Source organism: Strigops habroptila, chromosome 5 (assembly GCF_004027225.2).
Source record: "Strigops habroptila isolate Jane chromosome 5, bStrHab1.2.pri, whole genome shotgun sequence".
Classification (NCBI taxonomy): Eukaryota; Metazoa; Chordata; class Aves; order Psittaciformes; family Psittacidae; genus Strigops; species Strigops habroptila.
This window is the reverse complement of record NC_044281.2, coordinates 12,253,715-12,274,483: the sequence shown is the minus strand read 5'-3', so window position 1 is coordinate 12,274,483 and position 20,769 is coordinate 12,253,715. Positions and strand designations below refer to the sequence as shown.

Sequence of the window (20,769 nt, the reverse complement as noted above, 5' to 3'; positions counted from 1 at the left end):
CGTCTCAAGCATCAAGAGAATCGCAAGACCAAGCCTGTGCTCTGCCCCTCCTGCAAACCCTGGCAATTACCACCTGGCACATTTCATTTTCAGACTTAGAAACAGGATCAGAAAAAAGTGCCCCTTTCCAACAAAACAAAAATCCACAGAGGGGAGGTGTTTATGAAAACATAAATGTTGCCAGAAAGACAGGATTTGTGAAATGCCTCAGCAGTAAGCTCTATCAGAGTGAAGGAGATTGTGTGACACCTGTTCCACCATTTCTGACATCTGGAATACAATTTATCTTTGGCAACAGGGAACAGAAAATTCCCCATGAAAGAGCATAGAATAATCCAGTGTTGGAAGGGCTTCCCACCTGTAGGTTTATGGACAAAATCTCCTACACCCCAAAAATGACATATTTGCTCATCTGCCCACTGCAACTGTCTCCTTTTTCAATGCTCCCCTCCACCCCAGCACAACCAGAATCCCAGGTCTAACTGACTTGACTCTTGTCAATGCTTCTCTAATCCCTATCTGCTTCTGCAATCATCTGGTGCACCTTGTGCTGATGCAGTCTGTCCTTCCACTGTGCTAATTCCTTTCAAATGTCCCACAACTAACCTTTTCAAAGTTTCACACAGCACCCCCTAAAAACCCCTCTGCCAGGCTCTTTTGCACTGCCCTCCTCTTCCAAGTCACGACTACAGATGCTTTGAGTGACAGCACAGCAACGCAAAGCATGAGGTAAGTTTATCAGTGGTAGGGCCATGGATGCATTTATCAGCCCTACAAAGCAAGGCTATGCACACTCAGTCACTGAGTAAGCTGTCTTTGTTAACAGAGCAATTGGAGTTCACAATTTTGTCACTTAAATACGCTCATAAAGTAGATCAGTGCTGGAGTGTGGATCTTTTATTTTTAATTAGGGATCATTTACTCATTTCCAAATGAGTAAATTTCAGTCAAAAGTTTCAGCAAAGTTCAGTCAAAACCCCCCAGCTCCAAAGAGCTAGCACGCAAGATATGGGTGGAACAAAACAATCACGATTTTAGAGCCAATTCCAAAAAAATAATATGTAAATGCTAAGTATCTGTGCTGGTTTTGGCTGGAATAGTTATTTTTCTTCATACCAGCCAGTATGGGTCTATGTTTTGGATCTGTGAGAGAAACTCAGTTGATAACAAGGGGATGTTTTAGTTACTGCTGAGCAGTGCTTAAACAGAGTCAAGGCCTTCTCTGCTTCTCACACCACCCCACCAGCGAGTAGGCTGGGGGTGCACAAGGAGTTGGGAGGGAACACAGTGCAGCATATAATGCTGGGGGAAGGAAGAGCAAGGGGATGCTGTTTATCTTCCCAAGGAACTGCTACGTGTGATGGAGCCCTGCTTTCCTGGAGATGGCTGAACACCTGCCTGCCAGTGGGAAGTGGTGAATTAATTCCTTGTTTTGCTTTGCTTGTGCACACAGCTTATGCTTCACCTATGTCTTTATCTCAACCCCTGAGTTTTCTCACTTCTGCCCTTTCAACTCTCTGTCCCTTCCCACCGGAGGGGAGTGAGCAAGTGGCTGTGTGGGTCTTAGCTGCCGGCTGGGGTTAAACTACGCCAGTATCTAATGAGATTGTAGCAGCCTGCACTATGCTTTCATCTCCTGCACTTCTACTGCCTCTACAGAATTAAATCTCATTTTTAAATGGGATTCCTAATTACCTACATGTATTGTATTACACTGCCTCGCTTGCAGATTTCCACATGCCCTAAGCAAAGACAAAACCAGCAGAATCAGAGACACATGGCCTCCATTCCACATTTTACTTCGTCTTTCATTATAAAGAGCTGCTACCGAAGAATTGCAGATGAAGGCTGGGATGAACATACCTTTTCTAATGCAGTTTTAAGTTAACATTACTGTATCAGAAAGACTAACAAAACTGCAAGAGTGCGATTCCAAAATTCAAATATTTCTGAAAGGCATTCTTCTGGTCTTCAGATTTTATTTAAATAGCAGAGGAAAAAAATTACCTCATTGAGTCAAAAGCCAAATGTTAGTGTGGATATGACTGTTAGTTACAAAAATTAGTGTCATTAGTTGTACACAAAGCCCTGCCACTGTGGTTGCAATACTGCAAGAGGTAGCATGAGATTTAGACACTTATCTTCACTGTCTTCAGATTAGCAATGGGTGCAATTTTTTTATTGGCTGTAATCTAAAGATAGATATAATAAAAAAAAGCATAAACATAACCAGCATCAAGAGCATCTAGGACATCAATGAATGTCCTCCCAAGCTGTCCTTTTAGACTTCTCTGCCATCATAAATGAACAGAATTAGTACAAACAATATAAAGCGTAATTAATACAGAACTGCTATTTTTTCAGTATTGTTTTACGCCTTTTTAAAGGCTCTACCCAGAAATGGCACACCACCATTTTGTATTTCCTGGTTTTCAGAGGTTTGAAATTAGCCACTTCAGGCTAGTTAAGTGCCTCCGGGTAAGTCTGATTATCTCTGAGGCCTTTAGTATCCTTTTCTTCAAAGGCATGCATAAACATTCCAGAATATTCCCCATCTGCAGAGCCCAGATCCACTACCACCCTGTGGTCACGTTTGTTTGAACCACAGAATGCAGCTGCTGCCTCTGCATTCTCCCTTCTGCTTGGCTAATGCAGTCCAATTCCCCTGATGGTCACCACACACTGACTGAAACCCACTGGCTGCAGAGCCGGAAACAGGATGCAGGAGATAAAACGTCTCACTGATTCCACATGTAGATCTGGATTCCTACAGAAAAGAAGCTTATGCTCCCCCATTGTTTATCACCTCCTCCTCCCTGAGGATTTCTGAAATGACTGACATTATAATCTGAGAAAGCAGCAGGTATCACAGTAACGCTGTGATGTCCAACCAGTGTCACAACAAAATGATCAGGCACCCATAAGTCCTGTACCTCATTCTGGTATAACACTTTGCAAAACCAGGCCACTACATATGTGGGCTCCACAGGCATCTGTGCTTTCATGCTGGAAAAAGCACAATGTGGTGTGATGGATCCTCAGGTCCTCCACAGACCTGGTGCTGCTGCCCCCACTATGAGAGTCCTGCAGAGGAACATTCCAACCCTTATCAAGGTCAGTTTGAGAGAGGGTCAGATAAAAAGATATTTGACTGGCACCTTCCCTAAGCTCCATTAATATTTCATCCAAACAATTCAAAAGTATTCAGTGGCATAACTGTACCTTTTAATACATCAAAAAGGATTCTGGCTGGTTTTTCCTACCATTGGTCCACAACACACCCTTGTTACTCCAGCAAAGGCTGCTTGCAAACCCTCTTGCTGTACAGTCCTCAAATGCTGGATCTGTCCTATCCAAACTAAGCTCTTCTTTAACACAAGTTTCAGTGTGGCTTCCCCAAGAGATCAGTGACTGTCACTGTACTAAGCCTATGTTTATTCATGCCAAGTGACTCACACAATGTGTGTTACCACCAGAGCTACCATCCCAGAGATGTTTAAGTATACGAATCTGCTAACTTTGTAGAATATACCTTGGGCTGAGAAGGATCCAAACCAGTTGCTTACATTTAGGTCATTAACACCATCCTGCATCTGAGCAATTGAAATTTTTTTTTTTTTTTTTTTGCAAAAAACCAAACCAAACCACAACCCTCCACCTCAACCCCTTACTAGAGAGAAAGGCCAGCTCTGCATTCACCTCTGCATTAATTACAGCAAACTACTGGAATGAAGAATTGGGCCACAGAAGGGGACACATACATTCTGTGCAGAGCAAGTACCCATATTGCAACAGACAGGTACCAGTACAAAGCAGAACCTCTGTGACTGCTGACATGCATATAGGCAGGCACATACGCACACCCAGAAGTGCTACTTCCACTAAGTTGTTCTGTGACAAACCATGAGCCAAGGAATACAATATGGCATGGATGTATACATATATATGCACCCATTTTTTACTGTCTGCCAAAGAATCAGATGCCACAGCATCATTAAGTTTCACCAGAAAAAACAATAACTTCCCCTGTCCAGCAACCCTCTTAGGAGAATAAAGTTGTTTTTCTAACGAAACATACATACATTCCATAGAAATATACATATATTCTTACACCAGCAGACACCTTCCGTACTTAACACAGCTAGGAAACAATTTGCTTCCATGCGATGTGAACACTACTGCTTCCTTTGATAGCTACCTGGCTTCCATTCATAAAAAGGATCTTTGATTCATTACCTCACATTCTGCATCTGTGCATTAAAAATACACATAATACAAATATCCAAGACTGATTTTGTGGGGTCTATTATGATCCATTCACTGAGTCCAGAGGAGGGCATCAACTATTCCAGGGTGGCAATGAGCTTAGGATGAGTGATCCCCAATTACTTTGTATGCTGGGCAAGCAATTACAAGTCCAGAGACCTGTGAAGTTCATTACTGCTCACTTTCTCTTCTCTGCTGTTTGACAAACGTGTATTAAATTGCATTTAATTCAAACATGGCAGTTCTAATGATATCAGGAATTAAACCCATGCTGTTGGCAAAACAAAAGATAAAGCTGCAAGGCAGCTTTACCCACCCTCCATCTTTGTTCAGATGAGATAGTGAGGATGAAGAGGTGTTCAAACTTCATGAAGTCATGAAATATTCTGCTATAAAAAAGCTAATCAAGCCATTGTTTGTTTTTGGCACATGTCAAGCCAGACCCTCTTGGAAGCTGCACAACTTATCATTTGAAGCGGAGTGCCAGAAAGCTGAAGCTGAGTTTCCCACCTCAATTGGTATATACCTCATCAGGTCTTTGAACTGCCTATCCATTTGGTTTTGTGTCCTTGATGAGGTACATTATCTGATTTGACCTGAATAACCTATCAAGTATATCACTGAAAGATGCGAGTGGCTGAACGTCATTTAGTTCAAAACTGAGGTGACAGTGTTTCCCATTCTTTTTGACCCATACAATTTACACCACCCTTTTACCTAAGAAGGAAGCACTCAGCAATGGCACTGAAACTGTACTCCAGATTAAGAAGCTATACTGAACTACAAAAATACTGAAATACTGAAATATGATGAGTGAGGAAATCTCCCAAGAATTTTTCCTTTCAGAGTAGCAAATCATCAATTCATTAAAATAAGAACTTCTGAAAGAACGAGGAGTCCTAACCAAAAGGAAACAGTTCAAACAGAAGAGACTGAAAAATATCAACCCAGCAGCCCAGCAACAAGGCAATGCATCCAGCCTACAGATACTGAAAATCTTGTTACATGTTCCAAACAAGTCTCGTGCTACACTAGAAGCGTGCTTTAACCCCGGGCCATTCTTAAGTGAAGGGGAATTCCTCTAAATATTTTTCATCATCTCCTCAAACCAATTTAACTAGTTTCCTGGAACCAGTAAAGAGCCAGCAAAGGCATTTCCCCACTCCAGAGGTCCAAAGGCAAAAATCCCAGCACCACTCCACCAATACCACATCTACCAGTGACTGCTCAGGACAAAGTAGCAAGTTGCTTGGCTCCCGATGCTCTCCACTCTAGGGACTGCACCCAGGGGCTCTAATACTCGCCCCACTCAGCCACAGAATCACTGCAGGGAGCCTAGAGCTGACGTTCTGCTGGCTGGCATCCTGGAGGAGCATCACTCTGATTTAGCATTAACTTAAGATGTCCAAAATTCCTGGGTTTAATATATATATCTCACTAGTAAGCCTGAGCCCAATTCAGAATACCTGGATTCAGCTACACAGCCAGTAAAATGGTCCTCTCTGGTATGCAGGAAGGAGGAGTGGAGGATATGGAAAGAAAGTTTCAGACTGAGAAAACTTGCTTTCCACAGCAGTGCTTGCCAAGATAAACATCAGCGTCTTGCTCTTCCTCAAGCGCCTGAAGGAATCTTGCCAAACATACTGATAAAGAACAGTGAAATAGTCAAATACGATCTACTCAAATTCTACATTTGCATGAACCTCCTGCAAAACCAAAAGAAAATACAGAAGGTTAACTTTCAGTTTTTACCTACTAGGTAGTGTCTTCCAAGTCATTCTTGCCAGGTGCTCAAATCATTACCAGTCATTTATGTTGGCTCCTATTTCAGCTCAGAACAGCATGCCAAGAGACGGTGCCAGTTAATTTGCTTCTGCAGTTGCCCAAATGTGGACTGCTAGAAGAGTATGGCATGGGAATGCTAACAGCAAAGCATGTAATGTAGTAGTATACCTTGCCTCAATCACAGTGGTTTCTCTAAATAGTAAGAGCAGAGGGACAAAAGTGAATGTCAGGAGGTGTTCAAATTCACACTTACTTTATCTGTTAGGAAATAAAATTATCACAAGGAATTAAACTTATACAGTAAAATTCTTATAGTAAATTCTCATAATCTTGGAATAAATCTCAGGCTCGAAGAAAGTCCTGGAGCTATTCACATTTCAGGCTTCTTTCTATTAAGTTTCCTAAGTCCACACCACCATTCCTTCTTTCTCAGACCTCTCTGAAGAGTCAGTTTACTGCTGCACAGGGATGATTCTCAGCAAATGCAGGTTGGAGCAACTCCTTTTGAGGTCAAGGAGCTACATGGACTTGAACCAGCTTCTTGTTAGTCCTACTGGACAAGACAGCAGAGCCCCCCCCCCAGCCCTGGCTGCAGACATAGAGGAGGAACCTCTGGACAGTGGCATTTTGAGCACAGCCAGCAGACCTGGGCTGGCCAAGCACACAGGGAAGCACCGCGCTCGTGATGACGAGTTGGCAAGTTTATGGTGAGCCTGGGGAAGAACTTTACCAGAGCCCTGAGAGAGCTCCCTGAAATGAAGTGCTTTTGATGTGAACTGATAAAGCCAGATAGTCAGCTGGAGGCCTTAATGCAGCTAGCCCCAGGTGACTAATGTATGTTCAAAGTGTATGTAAGCATACTCTATGAGTCACTGAGTTTATGCATATGCTTGAAGGTATTTGATTTAAACGTGTCAGAGCAGTCTGAACGTTCCAAAACTGAACACTAAAATTAAATGCAGCCTTTAATTTTCTAAGACCAAGTCACTCCATATAGGTCCTTTGAAGAAGATGCAAGGTTTTCCTTGAACAATATTCCATATTATTTTTTATATATATATATATACACACACACAAAATGTATGTACATAAGCTCTTAAAAATGCTTACAATTTCCTCTATTAAAATGACCCGATGTACACCCATGATAAAAAGACAAAAGCCCGGCAGTATTCCCATGTTAACAGCACCCATAGGGAGTCACAGACTACACTGGAAGCAAAACCACTGACATTTTGGTAGTCGCAGATCTACAACAAATGCTAGCCTTCCTCTCCTCCCCCACCTTCCGAGTCCCAAGGAAAATGGTGATTTTCTATGTTAACAAAAGGTATTCCTGGAAACAACAGCAGCAGCATATAAATAAACTTATAATTACCTATTGTTCAGACAGCCCTTCAACCTAATTACTATCACACATTGAAATAAGTGTCTATTACAGTATTTACTGGGGTTTGACCTGCACTTTTTTAGAGAAAGAAAGAAACCTATTATTCTTTTCAGCTGAAACCCACACTACCCAGGCACATCAAAATTAATTGTAAAAGTACAGTCGATCAATGCAGACTAAGTACTGCCAAAGCTATGCAAAGGCACCTCAACCAGTCTCTCCTCCCACACCCACCCCAGCAGTGAGGAGACAATGCCAGAAAACGTTCCTGCTTCTGAAGGTCAGCAGCACATGAAGTGTTGCCCGATATGCATGAACTGAGGCCTTTGTTTAGCCAGGCATGAGGGGCTTTCACAAAGCAAAAATTACACATTTCTTAACTTGGCAAAGGCAATCCTGATACAGAAAGCTGACTGACTAGCCGTGGGAATGAACATGACATATGGGCAGCAAACAGAGTAATTTTATCAACAGAAGAAAAAGAAGGTATTTTGCTCATCTGTTGAGGAACATTTTAAAGGAAATAATGTATGCTTTATTTTGAATTTGTTATTTTGAAGACAGGTAAGATCAGTTACACTGTACAGCACAGATATGAACTCTTGGGCATTTCTCAGCCCATTCACTGGAGGCAATCTTTGGCATGCCAGAATCCATGAACTGATAAAATCTGTGGCACATTAGACAGACCTTTACTTTGCATCTGTCCAGAATATCTGCAAAGGAATATTTAACATAGCTTTCTAGCATGAAATAACATACTATTTCCTCCACAGAATCTATTGTTCGAAAGCATCAAATTAAGCTCTCATTTGCAGTTACCAGCAAGGCCCTACCTGTTGAAACTGTCAGTGTGCTAAAGGATACCATTTCCACTTTTCTTGGGCAACCATGGATAGCAGCACATTTCAGGTAAGTGCTGTACTGGGTTTGTGCGACAAGGTTTTCGTAGTGGGGGGCTACATGAGTGGCTTCTGTGAGGAGCTGCTAGAAGCTTCTCCTGTGTCCAATAGAACCAATGCCAGCTGGCTCCAAGACAGACCCACCTGATCTGGTGGTAGCATCTTCATGATAACGTATTTAAGAAGGGGAAAGAGCTACTGTGCAGCAGCAATTGCAGCTGGAGAGAGGAGTGAGAATATGTGAGAGCAACAGCTCTGCACACTCCAAGATCAGTGCAGAGGGAGGGAAGGAGGTGCTCCAGGCACCAGAGCCGAGATTCCTCTACAGCCCCTGGTGAAGACTGAGGTGAGGCAGGCTGTCCCCCTGCAGCCCATGGAGGTTAATGGGGGAGCAGATATCCACCTGCAGCCCATGGAGGACCCCATGCTGCAGCAAGTGGGTGCCCAGTGGAGACTGTGATCCCATGGGAAGCCTGCCCTGAAGCAGGCTCCTGGCAGGAGCTGTGGACCCATGCTGAGAGAAGCTCACACTGGGGCAGGTTCGCTAGCAGGACTTGTGACCCCGTGAAGCAATCTGTTCCTGAAGGACTGCACTCATGGAAGGGACCCACACTGGAGCAGTTCATGGAGGACTATCTCCCATGGCATGAACCCCCCATGCTGGAGAAGGGGAAGAGTGTGTGGAGTCCTCCCCTTGAGCAGGAAGGAGCAGCAGAGACAACATGCGATAAAATGACCGCAACCCCCATTCCTCATCCCCCTGCGCTGCCTGGCGGGGAGGAGGTAGAGAACTCAGGAGTAAAGTTAAGCCTGGGAAGAAGGGAGGGGTGAGAGGAAGGCGTTTTAAGATTTAGGGCTTATTTCTCAACATCCTGCTCTGATCTGATTGGTCTGCTTTGCCCAAAATGGTAATTGCTGAGTGATTTTCCTTGTGCTCATCTCAACTCACGAGCCTTTTGCTGTATTTCCTCTCCTCTTGTCCAGTTAAGGGGAGGGAACAATAAGGCAGCTTTGGTGGGCACCTGGCATCCAGCCGGGATCAACTCACCAGAAGTGCACAGAAAAGCATGTTTTGTATGGGAACTTCAAAGCTGTCCTAACTGCTAAATGCCTCTTCCCACCGCTGTTAATTAGCAACATTACAGTAGCATTTACAAGCTCCTATATATTGCATGCAGGCACCATCAAAGAAACAGTGGCAGTTAACAGAGTTACCACACTAAGCAAGCCAAATTCTCAGGATCTCAACTTGCTCTAACCACCCTGGAAGCAGTAAGAACTGGCAGACAATAAACTGGGCTGGCCAGGAATTTTCCAATCAAACAGGGGTTTTGTTGGGGCGGGTGGAGTTACTTCATCATAACTGAAACATTTCTCAAACATCTGCTGAACAAAGCTTCTCCAAAAAAACTAATAAAATTCCCTATGAACCAGTTATCCTTCCCCGGATCCCACAGCAAAACTTGGGAAAAGTGAAGTTCAACTTATCAAAGCAGGAAGTTACTGCGGCTTGTGCAGTCAAGTCAGAAGCAAAAGAGCTGACCACAGTGACTATTGTCAAATAAGGCTCTGTATCAGTTATGCCTTTCCTTGGCTCTTCAAGAGTCACCCAAAGGAAAGGCAAAGGTGATTATTCCCGAACAGCTCATCTTTTAAGTGTCTGACTATAATTTCATGAAGCCATGCACTAAGTTCTCTTCATTCAGACAGAGCAGCAGTCGCTGGCAGTCACTCGTGCTCATTTCTTACTGTAGGCAGAACCATGCAGTCAGAGATTCCACAAATTCACATCTCCAATTTAGCCACATATCAAAGCGCACAGGGCTGGCTCTGCAGGCAGCAGATGTGAGCTGCAACTGGATTCTGTGGTTAACAGAGCTCTATCACTGGCATCCACAGAATCAGGGATTTTGGCCGGAGAGAGTTAGCTTTATAACTGCTCAATATTTGGACTCTCCTCCCCAACAGTGGGTGGGGAGGTGGGAAGAAAGAAGAAAGAAAAGAAAAAAAGAAAGACCCATGTATGGGAAGCAATTTGCACAGGACTGTGAGAAGCAATTCACACAGGATGAGACTCAGCCCCACTGGCTGTCTTCCTTAAACTACGCAAGTTCCCAATAATATTGACTGAGGAAGAGCTGTTCCAAGAGCTGAACTTTATCCATCCTTATTTTTTCCAGGGGTTCTATTCACTGACTGAGACCAGTCAGTCTAGCCACCTTGCTCACAATCACAGCACAGCGAGCAGGGAATGCTCTGGCTCTTTCTAAAACTGCCTGAACTGTGCAGTTGGAGGAAAAATACAAGAACCCTTCACCACTTTATCCCCACATACACGCTGCTTTTGGACAGGGCACAAATTACTGTCTTGGTCCTCCATTCTAGCAGAATGCACACTCCATCCTACCACCCTTCAGAGAAAGCGTTTGTTCCTCTGCTGCTGAGGATAAAGATATCCACAGGTCTTCCAACCTACTCTAAGTGCTCCAGAGAGGACAAAAACACAAGCTACCACTGACAAAGAAAAACATGAACCATTTCAGGACATACTGGAGGGGAGCAATTCTGTCCTGCCTTCAGTCTAGGCTGCTTTTTTTAGCCTTATGTTCACTCTTCCCCATCATTCAAGAAAACCTTCACTCAAGTCAGTGCTTCAGTATTGACAAGCCATGAGAAATTACATACCATCTTTTAGGAAGACACTGAAATTTCAGTTTTACCACATGACCAACCAAATCCCATGTCATATGTCTCCTGGAATTGGATAGCATCAACTAACAAATCCCGTAAAGAGATTTGAAGATGGCCACTTTGAAGTCTTACTTTCAGACCAGTTGCACTGCTATATATTCACCAAAGCCTTTGTGATGCTTTCACCATGAGGAACAAATGCTTTACCCATGTTAACATTAACAAAAGTGGAATAAAAAAGGGTCAGCAGTAACAGAGCAGTCCAAACTGCTAAAAATAAAGAACCTCAAGAGCCTCCTTTAACCTCGATGATTTCCTCAGAAAATGCTGTGAAAGCTCAACCTTCAGTTTCAGACTTTGATATTGATCAAAGCAATCAGTGAAATCTAATCTGAATTATTTCTTGAGCTCTGTGCGTCACACAGCTGCCAGTTTTTCTTCATTGACAGCAGCATACATGATCAAAAGTAAAGTGTTGCAGGGAAGAATGGGGACACTGACAGTAAGAAATTCACTACTTTTTTATTCAGAAGTGATCTAAGATTTCATTCCTACTTCACATCTTTTTTTTTCAATTTCCTAGGATAATCGTGTAATTCTAATTCTTACTGTTGTAATTTTGAAAGCATTATATCTGTCCAGTTCTGATAAATGCAGACAACTACCTCAGAAGACTTGTAGAGTTGATTATTTTAAGGCAGAAAATTACATATTTATACAGACAGTAACAAGATGCATCTAAAGTTAATTACAGAACTACCCATTTCTGAGATAACTTGCTCAGTGTGAACATTGGACCTTTCCTCAGAATGGCTTTTGCAGGACAGCAGGACAGTCAGCTTGGACATACAGCCCCTATCAGAAAAGCACTTAAGTGCTACTGAATTCCATGACATTCCATGAAATTTAAGCAGATCTTCTGAGACATTTTTCAGAGAAAAATGAACTTCAGCACATACTTAGTCTTTTTGAACTGTTGCAGAAGTGCTCATGATACTAATGAAAATGTCACATCTGCACATAAAAGAACATGTTTTTAATCAGGAAAACTGTTTTTATGATCTTACAATAGGATTTTGTTCTTCTGATAATTCTTGGTTTAGTGCTACATTAAAAATTAGGTAAGCACACTGAGTCTGGCTGGGATGAAGTTAACTTTCTTCACAGCAGCCCATGTGGTGCTGTGCTACAGCAGCACTGATAACACAGCAGTGTTGTGGCTATTGCTGAGCTGTGCTTGCACGGTCAAGGCCTCCTCTGTTTCCCGTACCCCCCACACCCAGTAGGCCGAGGGTGGGCAAGAGGCTGGCAGGGGACACGGCTGGCCCAGACTGGCCAAAGGGACATTCCATACTGTGCATCCTCAGAAGCAGAATAAAAACTGGGGTAGAGGAAGGAAAAGATGGAGTCTTGGCTTCCAAATTGGCTGTTTAGAGACTGCCTGGGTATTGGTCTGCCTGTGACAGATGGTATTTGATCTCCTTTGCTCCACTTGTGTGTGTTGTCTGTCTGTCCATGTCCTCCCCACCCCCATTTTCTTCACTTATTTAGCAGGGAGGGGTTTTTTTAATCAAAACTCAAGTGTTTTCTTGATTTTGTTCTTCCTGTTTTCTCCTCTTGTCCCACTGTGGAGAGCTGGCGAGGGGAGTGAGCAAGGAGCTGTGTGAGCACCTGGCTGCTGGCCAGGGTAAACCCACCGCATACAGAAAACCCACTCCAGGGTGGTGTACTAAACTGTTCTCAGATTCTGATGTAGAACTTGCCCCAGTATTCACTGTCTACAATATTCTATTATTTCTGTAGGTATTTGTGTGGCACTTCACATCCAAATATCTGAGCTGAGTGTAATCTTCAGCACAACTCTACAGTCTGGGGAAACATTTATTAGTAACATCATTTTAGCGATGGGTAGAGAGGTCAAGATAGACTACGGAAAAAGATTTTCAGAGTTGATTAAAATTTTGGCCTCATTTCCAGGAAGAACATTTATACACACGAGCCAGCTTTTAATAGCAACCTGAAGGTTTCTCATAACTGGAAAACCAGAAGGCTTTATCGACCTCTCTACTACCGGCCCTGCAAGTGCATGACCTGGTTCACAAATGCAGACCTTCACTAACAAGCCAGCAGTAAATTCTTTATTTTCAGAGCCACAAGACATTATTCTGATGTGGAAGACCAAGACCAGCTGAAAAACTACCCTCTTTTCACTGCAATCATTGAATGCCAGCACTGCTCTTCTGAGAAATCCCTGTGCTGTGTAACACCGCTGACAAGGGTGGAGATGCTTCCAAGGTATCTTGCTCTCTAGGCAGGCCATCTGTTTCTGAGCGCTCAAGGTCTGGTCAGGAACTGACCCGATGATTCACTTCGCTGTAGTAAATAAAGCTCATAGCCAGACAAGTAATATTTCATCACGCACTTGGCCACACTTGGGATCAGCAGATGTGTAAGAACTACTCTGGGCATCCGTATCTTTTTTTATTCTTTCCTTTGAGGAAGTCACACAGCTCACCACTACCGAGTTTAGCACACTAAACCATTAACCAACAGATTGATTCTAGCCAGCCACTCCCTGCCCTGCAAGCCTTCCACTACCAAACGCTTTGGAATTTTGCCATGTAGCAACTCTGTTAAAAAAAAAAAAAAAGTTTCAAGCAAAAAGGAAATCCTTAAGAAACAGTGTAAGTGCCCTCCACCAAAGAAACAGTGTGCGTGCAGTGAGTAATGCGCAAATGAGTCCTCCTCCTGCCTATTTATTATAATGTCTGAGTATTTCACAAGCCTCAATACATAACCTATTTATCATCTTGACACCCGTGCTCAAGAGCAGGAGTACTGTTATCTCATTTTACAGATTTAAAATTGAGGCACTAAGCGATTCACTGAAGATTTCTCAGGAAACTATTCATAGGGAACACAATCCAGATGTCCTAAGCTGCAAGTAAACTGGAGAACCTTGAAGACACTTGGAAAAATGGTTATTCCCACTAGAATTACACAGAACGATGAGGTCATGAGCCCACTTGTTAGATTTGGGTTTGAAACAGACTTATGCTTTTGTAATATGCTGGACAGAGAGAAACTGCCTACTTTGAGACACAACAGCAGAAGGAATACTTGATACGTTTAAACAAATATTTTCTCCCAAACAAAAGCAGTTGGTTCAGACCACCTCTGAACTGAGGGAATCGCAGAAACCACATTTCTCAGTTTTGCAGTCTGTAGGTTTATCCAATTTTTTTTTTTTTTTTTTATTATTATTATTATGAAGCTGCCCTTTCCTACCTGATCACCACCTTGGACTATACTTCGTGCGAGATGATCTCAGAATATCAGTTCAGCAGAACTTTCAGCTGCAAACCATGATACATCTTTATAGCAGTTCACACAATTAAAAAAGGATGAGGAGAAGCAGTAGGACAAAATACTATGAGCTGATCAACTTAGTGACACAGAGAAAGAAGATAAAGGAAAGAAATTTATGTACAGTGATGAAAGATAAGACTCTGCAAATAAAACAAGAACCAAAGCAGCTTCCAAGATGTTCAAATAGACTCCATTGCCTTGGTGAAAGAAGCCCCCTGGCTTCTTGTTCCCACACTGACAGACCTATAAATAAAATACCTTCCTATGTTATCCATCACACAGATACACAGTGTGAAAGCAGGTATATGCTTACCCACTAATCTGTGTCTTTGTAAGAAGTCAAAGCTACACAGTAAGGAATTCAGCAAGCACCATTTTACTAGTTGTTGCATTTGCCAATCCATTCTGTTTGGCCCCTGCCCCTGTGATCACAGTGGAATGTGGTGCTATGATTGCAAGCGTGACTTACAAGTTTCTGAACTTACCCAGTCACATGCCAGTCACAATGATTAGCAAAGAGAGATGTAAAAGCTATCTTACCACTGTGAACGACTTCAGTTCCTGTTCTTATTTTTCTATCTTCTCCAATAGACTGGACCTCCTGCAAAACCAGCTGGAAGTTAAAAAGAAAGTAATTAGTTAATTTACTCTTGATTTACTTTACTGCTCTCTCCTTACAAGAGACTTCTGTGCAAAAAAAATATCCCTCATCCCCTTACTGCTCTGGTCGACATGTGGGGGTGCCGATAGATGCCCTTACCAGTTTTTACAGGGCTTATCTTCACTGCCATGCAAGCATAGGCAATTGCCTCAGCCTTGCTGTTAGCCCCATTCCTGACCACATATAATTCTCCCAGCTAAAACAAACCTGTTTTTAAACCTAACACTTTAAACTCAAACTAGCCAGCATGTGGGGATGTGCAGAAAGATAAACCTAAGCAATGTGAACCTTTCTACCCATTAATGCAAGAGGGCCATAGGTGCAAGTTGCAGAAACTCACCAGTTACTAATCAAATCCCTCTGAGCAGCACCAGTGCAGTTTCAGTGAGGTCATTCTCCAATATGCAACATTATTATCTCAAGACTACTACCTCAGCTGAAACAAAGGGAAGTGCTAAGTGACACCAGCGCTTGCCCACAGTAAAAGGCCTTTGCTGATTCATATATAAATTTCAGAGGACATCTCCCCCAAATTAAAGACATACAACTACATGTACAGCTGAGTGCCTGTTTATGGACATAATGGATGAATGGAAACTGATTTCCTGGTTTCATTAGCAGAAGGGGGCGGGTGTGGTGGAAGGGCAGAGAGGAATCGATAAGTTTTGTACTCTCTTCTGCAGTTACAAGGAGAAGGGAGCCATGAACTGGTCTATGATTTAACTATGCATGCCAGACAGGAATTATTCCTTTCCAGTTGCTACTTGCGACATCCTGACCGCTGAAATCAGCCTGTACTGGATTGTCTTTGCAGACTTATTTTTCCTTCTGAATTACAAAATACTCTGTAATAGACTAGAAGAGTGTGACTGCTGTCCTATTCAATCCATTTTATCCTTATTGAAACCACACATTTTGGCAAAGTAAAGCTTTAGAGCGCAAAAGTCCTGTCAGAGTCACAGGTTTTATTTCAAAGAAAGGAGGAAAGTTCTTAAATGCTTCTGCATCTGAAACAGCCAGATGTTCCCCGCAGCACTTCACCTACCAAAGGCTCCCACAACAAAGCCTCTCACAGCTTAGGTCCCAAAATCCATTGCAATCTAAACACACATTTCTGCATGGCTTGCTGAGTCACAGTTATGTTCAAAATCAAAGGAATGAATGGAGCAATTGGAAATGTGATGCTTCGATGAAGAAATACAAGAACTTGCACATGTCATAGTGTTAAAGAGCACTTACTGCAGTTGGAAGCAATCTACACAACAGGCACAGATCCATGAGACGAATAGAGGGGCCGGAAACCTGGTGAAGGAAGCATAGCCACTTCCTTGCCTTTGGGCAGAATACCCTAAGCAAGAGCTCGGGAAGAGGCCTGTGCTATGGCCTACCAGCACTCTGTTCTCCATGCAAGCAAAGGCAAGACTTAGCTACTTATTCCCTTCAAAAGGACACAAGCAAGAGCTGAGAATGAGGGAGATGCTGTGCATTCCTTTTGTCCAGTGAGCACCTGAATTGAGACCGAGAAACACAGCAACACTGCTAATAGTTACAGCATCTCTTTCACCAACATATGGCCATCTAACTCCTTCCAGTAACATCTGCAGTCTGCACGTAGTATTTTTAGGATTTAAACAGAACAAATCAGATCATGCATATTATTGCAGTGAGACACCTTAATGCTTCTGCCTTTTTTCCTGCATAACACACCACCCGCTAAACCCAAGGGTTTTATCTTCTTCAACCCAAGTTATGGGAGAGATTCTTCTCCAACTTCAGTGGAAAAGTAAAATTGGAGGGGGGAGGGAAGGGAATCTAATAAGAAGAGTTTTACAACTTAAAGTATTTCTTTTTTTCCTCTGCTCAGCAAGTTCTTTTAACAATTTTTGTCCTTGGAACTTCATGAAATATTGAAGACCAAAGTGACAGGTAATCTCAGAATCCCGTTTCTTGATGTGGTCTCAGGTATGAAATATGGTCACTGGTACGAAATTATTCAGGTTAGAATTGTAATTCTTGTACTTTGAGGGCTGCTACTATTAAAGACTGTTTTAAACCACAAAGGAACACAAGTAAAAATTTGAAGGTTTTGTTTCGCATCAGAGTAAAAAAGCAGATAACCAAGACAGCTATGTACCATATGTAAAATTAAATACATATATATATGTTTTATTGGATGCTGTAAAGGTTTGTTCTTTCCAAACAATACCATATCTCTGAAGTCTGACCAAATGAGATGTAATACCTTGAGAAAAATTAAATGGATTCTTATGAGACATGTCTCAATAAATTCAGTTACCTTCCTAACTCACCATTTTGTCCTCACTCAATGTTCCATGGCACATCATCAAAGAAAACATTATGCAGGAAATAATGACTCAAGAGGAAAATGGAAATCAGGAGTAAAGGTACAACACTTAAAAGGAAACTTATTTCAGCTCCTTGTTATCAAATAAAATACTGTTACTTCACATCTGCAAATGCTTAAGGTAATCTCCCATCATAATGAAAAGTTAATTCTTAAGGTGTTTTTTATTTTCAAACAACGATGACCCTGAAACAGGAAAGCATGCTGTGTATAGACTCTAAAAACAGTGGCCCATACCCCCTTTGTGGCAGAGCTATGGCCAATGAAGGCCATACCTGTGGAGATGACATGAAATGCCCTCTCAGAAACTTCAACCCATTGTCCCCCACTGCAGGGTACCAAAAGAAGCAGAGCTTCAGATATCACCTCACCAAACCTCACATCAAAGAGAGCTCAGTGACAAACAACTGCACCAAAACTAACATAAGCCAAAAAAACCAGCAGGAATCAGTGCTCCTTGCAGTTCTCCAGCCCTGAAGGACATACAAATATACCAAGCACTTAAATCCCTTCCCATCTTGAACTCTGACCTTTTTTAACAGTTCGCTAATCCTAGTATTAATGTGACATGAAACATAAAAGCACCAGAACCAGACACTAAAATTAAATCTAGATCACAACAGCTATTCATAGAGATGCAGGCCTTGAAGAACCTAAAGAGCAGAATCAAAGCATAGTATGAGGTATGTAACACCCTGGCCAGGAGACCTCATCCTGTGTGAATACTCTTTGGAAGAGTAAAACAAGCTCTTTGACCACTTCTCTTCTTATGCTTAACCCTGACCCCCAACCTTAACCTAAAGTTTCACAATACACCTGTCACACTGAAGAGCTCAAAACACTAAACATGCCACTCTGCTAATTCCACTGTAGACCTATGAGCCTTCTAGATCCTAACAGTAAACATAACCTTCAATCCCTACCCATTCCTCAGTAGGTATCCTAAACACAGTCCAAAATACAGTCTTAAGTATAGCTCAGTGCCAAAGATTAGCACTGAAATTAACTGAAAGTTATTTGAAATTGCCTAAATCAGCTCCTACCTTTGTGCGAGCCAGGAGTAAAATAAAGCCCTCCAGTCCCAAATCAAAATCTCAAAACTTAGCCATCATCCACCACAACTCCAAATTTAAGCAGAAGCCACAAGATCCTACCTGCAGCAGCCTGCATACAACAGAGTGATATTGCAGGGCTGAACATTCAACTGAACTCAACACAACAGATTCACAAGCTCAACAAAAAACTACCGTTAAGGAGTGGACAACTCCAGCTCTGCTAGCTTGCAGGGGCCAGTGCTCACAGTTAACTCTAATATTAGTCTCTACCTGTCACTTCTACATTTAATGTACATTTAATGTTAATAATAGTTTGTTTGGGTTTTGGTTTGTGTTTTCTTTGTGTGTGTGGTTTTTTCTTTCACCTTTTTTCTTTTTCTTCTGTCCTCTCCCCTCTTCCCAAAAAATTAAAACCTAGGTATATTGCTGGAATCAGAGGCATGCCATGCTGGGATGAATGCTGGTAACACAAGGACACAACGGACTATAGCTATTTTTCATTCCAAGATATTTCTCTGGTGAGGCCACTGATAGAACATCTAATGTGAGAAACAACAGAAGGTAGGGAATCTTCTACTGAATGCTGACACGACCAAGTGTAGAGGCTATCTGGAGTCTGCTGGTACATACACACACACACAAGTAGTAAGATGTCATTGACGGTTTTGGCAGATGGGTTTTTCTGGACCTGTTTTGGTTTTTTATTTTGGCCTAGCTAGTGAGTCAATCACACTTCCCTAATTGCCAATGCAGTTATTCAGCACATGGAAAGCAAACCTGCATGTCTTTCACACACAGTCAAACCTTAAAACATTTACACTCAACCTTATTCCCAACAGACTGTAAGCTCTGATGTAGTCAAAGTAAATAAGGGGTGCTCCTTGTCTGGCACTGCTACACTTCAACACAGTTGCAAGATTCCTGCTTTGCATGTCAGTATTCAGTGAACCAATAACAACATCCTCCAAAGCTGAACTCTGCCTACCTTTACAACTAACCCACGGTGTTCCATTTCGTACACTGCAGTTTCTAACTCCAGCCAGGGAATGCAGCATTAAGCATACTCAGCAGCATCCAGCCTTCAGAGGACAATTCATATTGACATTTACAACACACATTTCTTACTACAACAAAAGATGCATATGATTATAAAACAGCATAAGCTCCCTGACTAAAACCATCCTAATCTGATATTTGTCCAAGATTTTATAGCAAAAGAATCTGTTGACTTTAGGATTGGGAAACAACCAAATAAAAGCTTCAGGACTGGACCAGCTCTCATCCTATGCCAGATTCCTGTCCAGTGACACTAATAGGATAATAATACCACAGTAAGGCAAAGGAAAGGATCCATGTTCAATACTGATCCAGGAGGGAACTACAGTAAATGAAGAACAGCTGCAATGAGGAAGAAAACCTGCAAATGCTGTGTAGTCTTCTCAAGAGAAAAAACTGTTCCTGAAGGTTCTCATAGCAGAGAACCAGCAATGCAATCAGACATACCACTGGCACCATTTCAGTTTCAGCCAGCATGAAATAGCATAGTTTAAAAACCAAACCAACTCTGGTGTTTACTATGATCTATGCATCTTAAAGGACTTGAATATCCAGTCCTTCCAGCCTATGAAGGTCTTCCTGGTTGTGTGGGAACTTTGCTGTGGGCAAGAGCATCAAGATGGGCCTCAGACTCTTCATAGATACATATTTTAAAACAAGTCCATATGTAGAAGTCTGTAAGCACCTTTAATCCTAACAGTGATCTGTCATTATTTCAGTCTGTTATTCCTGCTAAATTAATTCCAGTCAACATTTTCCTCCCAAAGCATTAAGGGCCTAACCCAGTTCCTACTGACAGAACTGAAGCTGGAATGGACCTGTAACACAGACATCCATGAGCCATATGACACTGGAAATTCAACATCACACAGTTAAACATCAGATGAAGAATCTCTCTTAAAAAGACCACTGTCAGAAAAACTGGACCCACTGGAAACCCAAAATGGTTAGAGGACTGAGTTGTGGGCCCCACTAAAGCACTAGCTCTCAGACAATGAGCATAAGGCCACACTTAGAAGTTCTACATCCTACAAGAATCATTGTCCGCTTCCTACACTTTCCATACTTTCGACAGATGGGGATAGTTTTTTCCACAGCTGGGAATGTTCTACTTGGATGTGTTTATTATTTCCTCAGTCTCTGGCTGACTCAGATATCTCCATTTATTTTAGTTTTCTCCATTCTCAGAAACAGTAAGAGCGTTTCTGTAACCAACTCTAGGTATACTG

At 42.3% G+C, this 20,769-nt stretch overlaps 1 protein-coding gene across 5 annotated transcripts in view; it reads right to left on the bottom strand.

The window, feature by feature from the left end:
* The window catches only part of SPATS2L (spermatogenesis associated serine rich 2 like), a 156,229-nt gene that overhangs the window by 48,836 nt on the left and 86,624 nt on the right, over positions 1–20,769 (bottom strand). For 4 of the 5 annotated variants that reach the window (XM_030485603.1, XM_030485598.1, XM_030485604.1 and 1 more), the window contains one exon: positions 14,944–15,016. The gene's annotated coding sequence lies outside the window, so the exon portion shown is untranslated. Of the gene's footprint in view, positions 1–6,018; positions 6,038–14,943; positions 15,017–20,769 lie in introns of those variants that run through there. The other variant, XM_030485600.1, reaches the window with a different exon arrangement.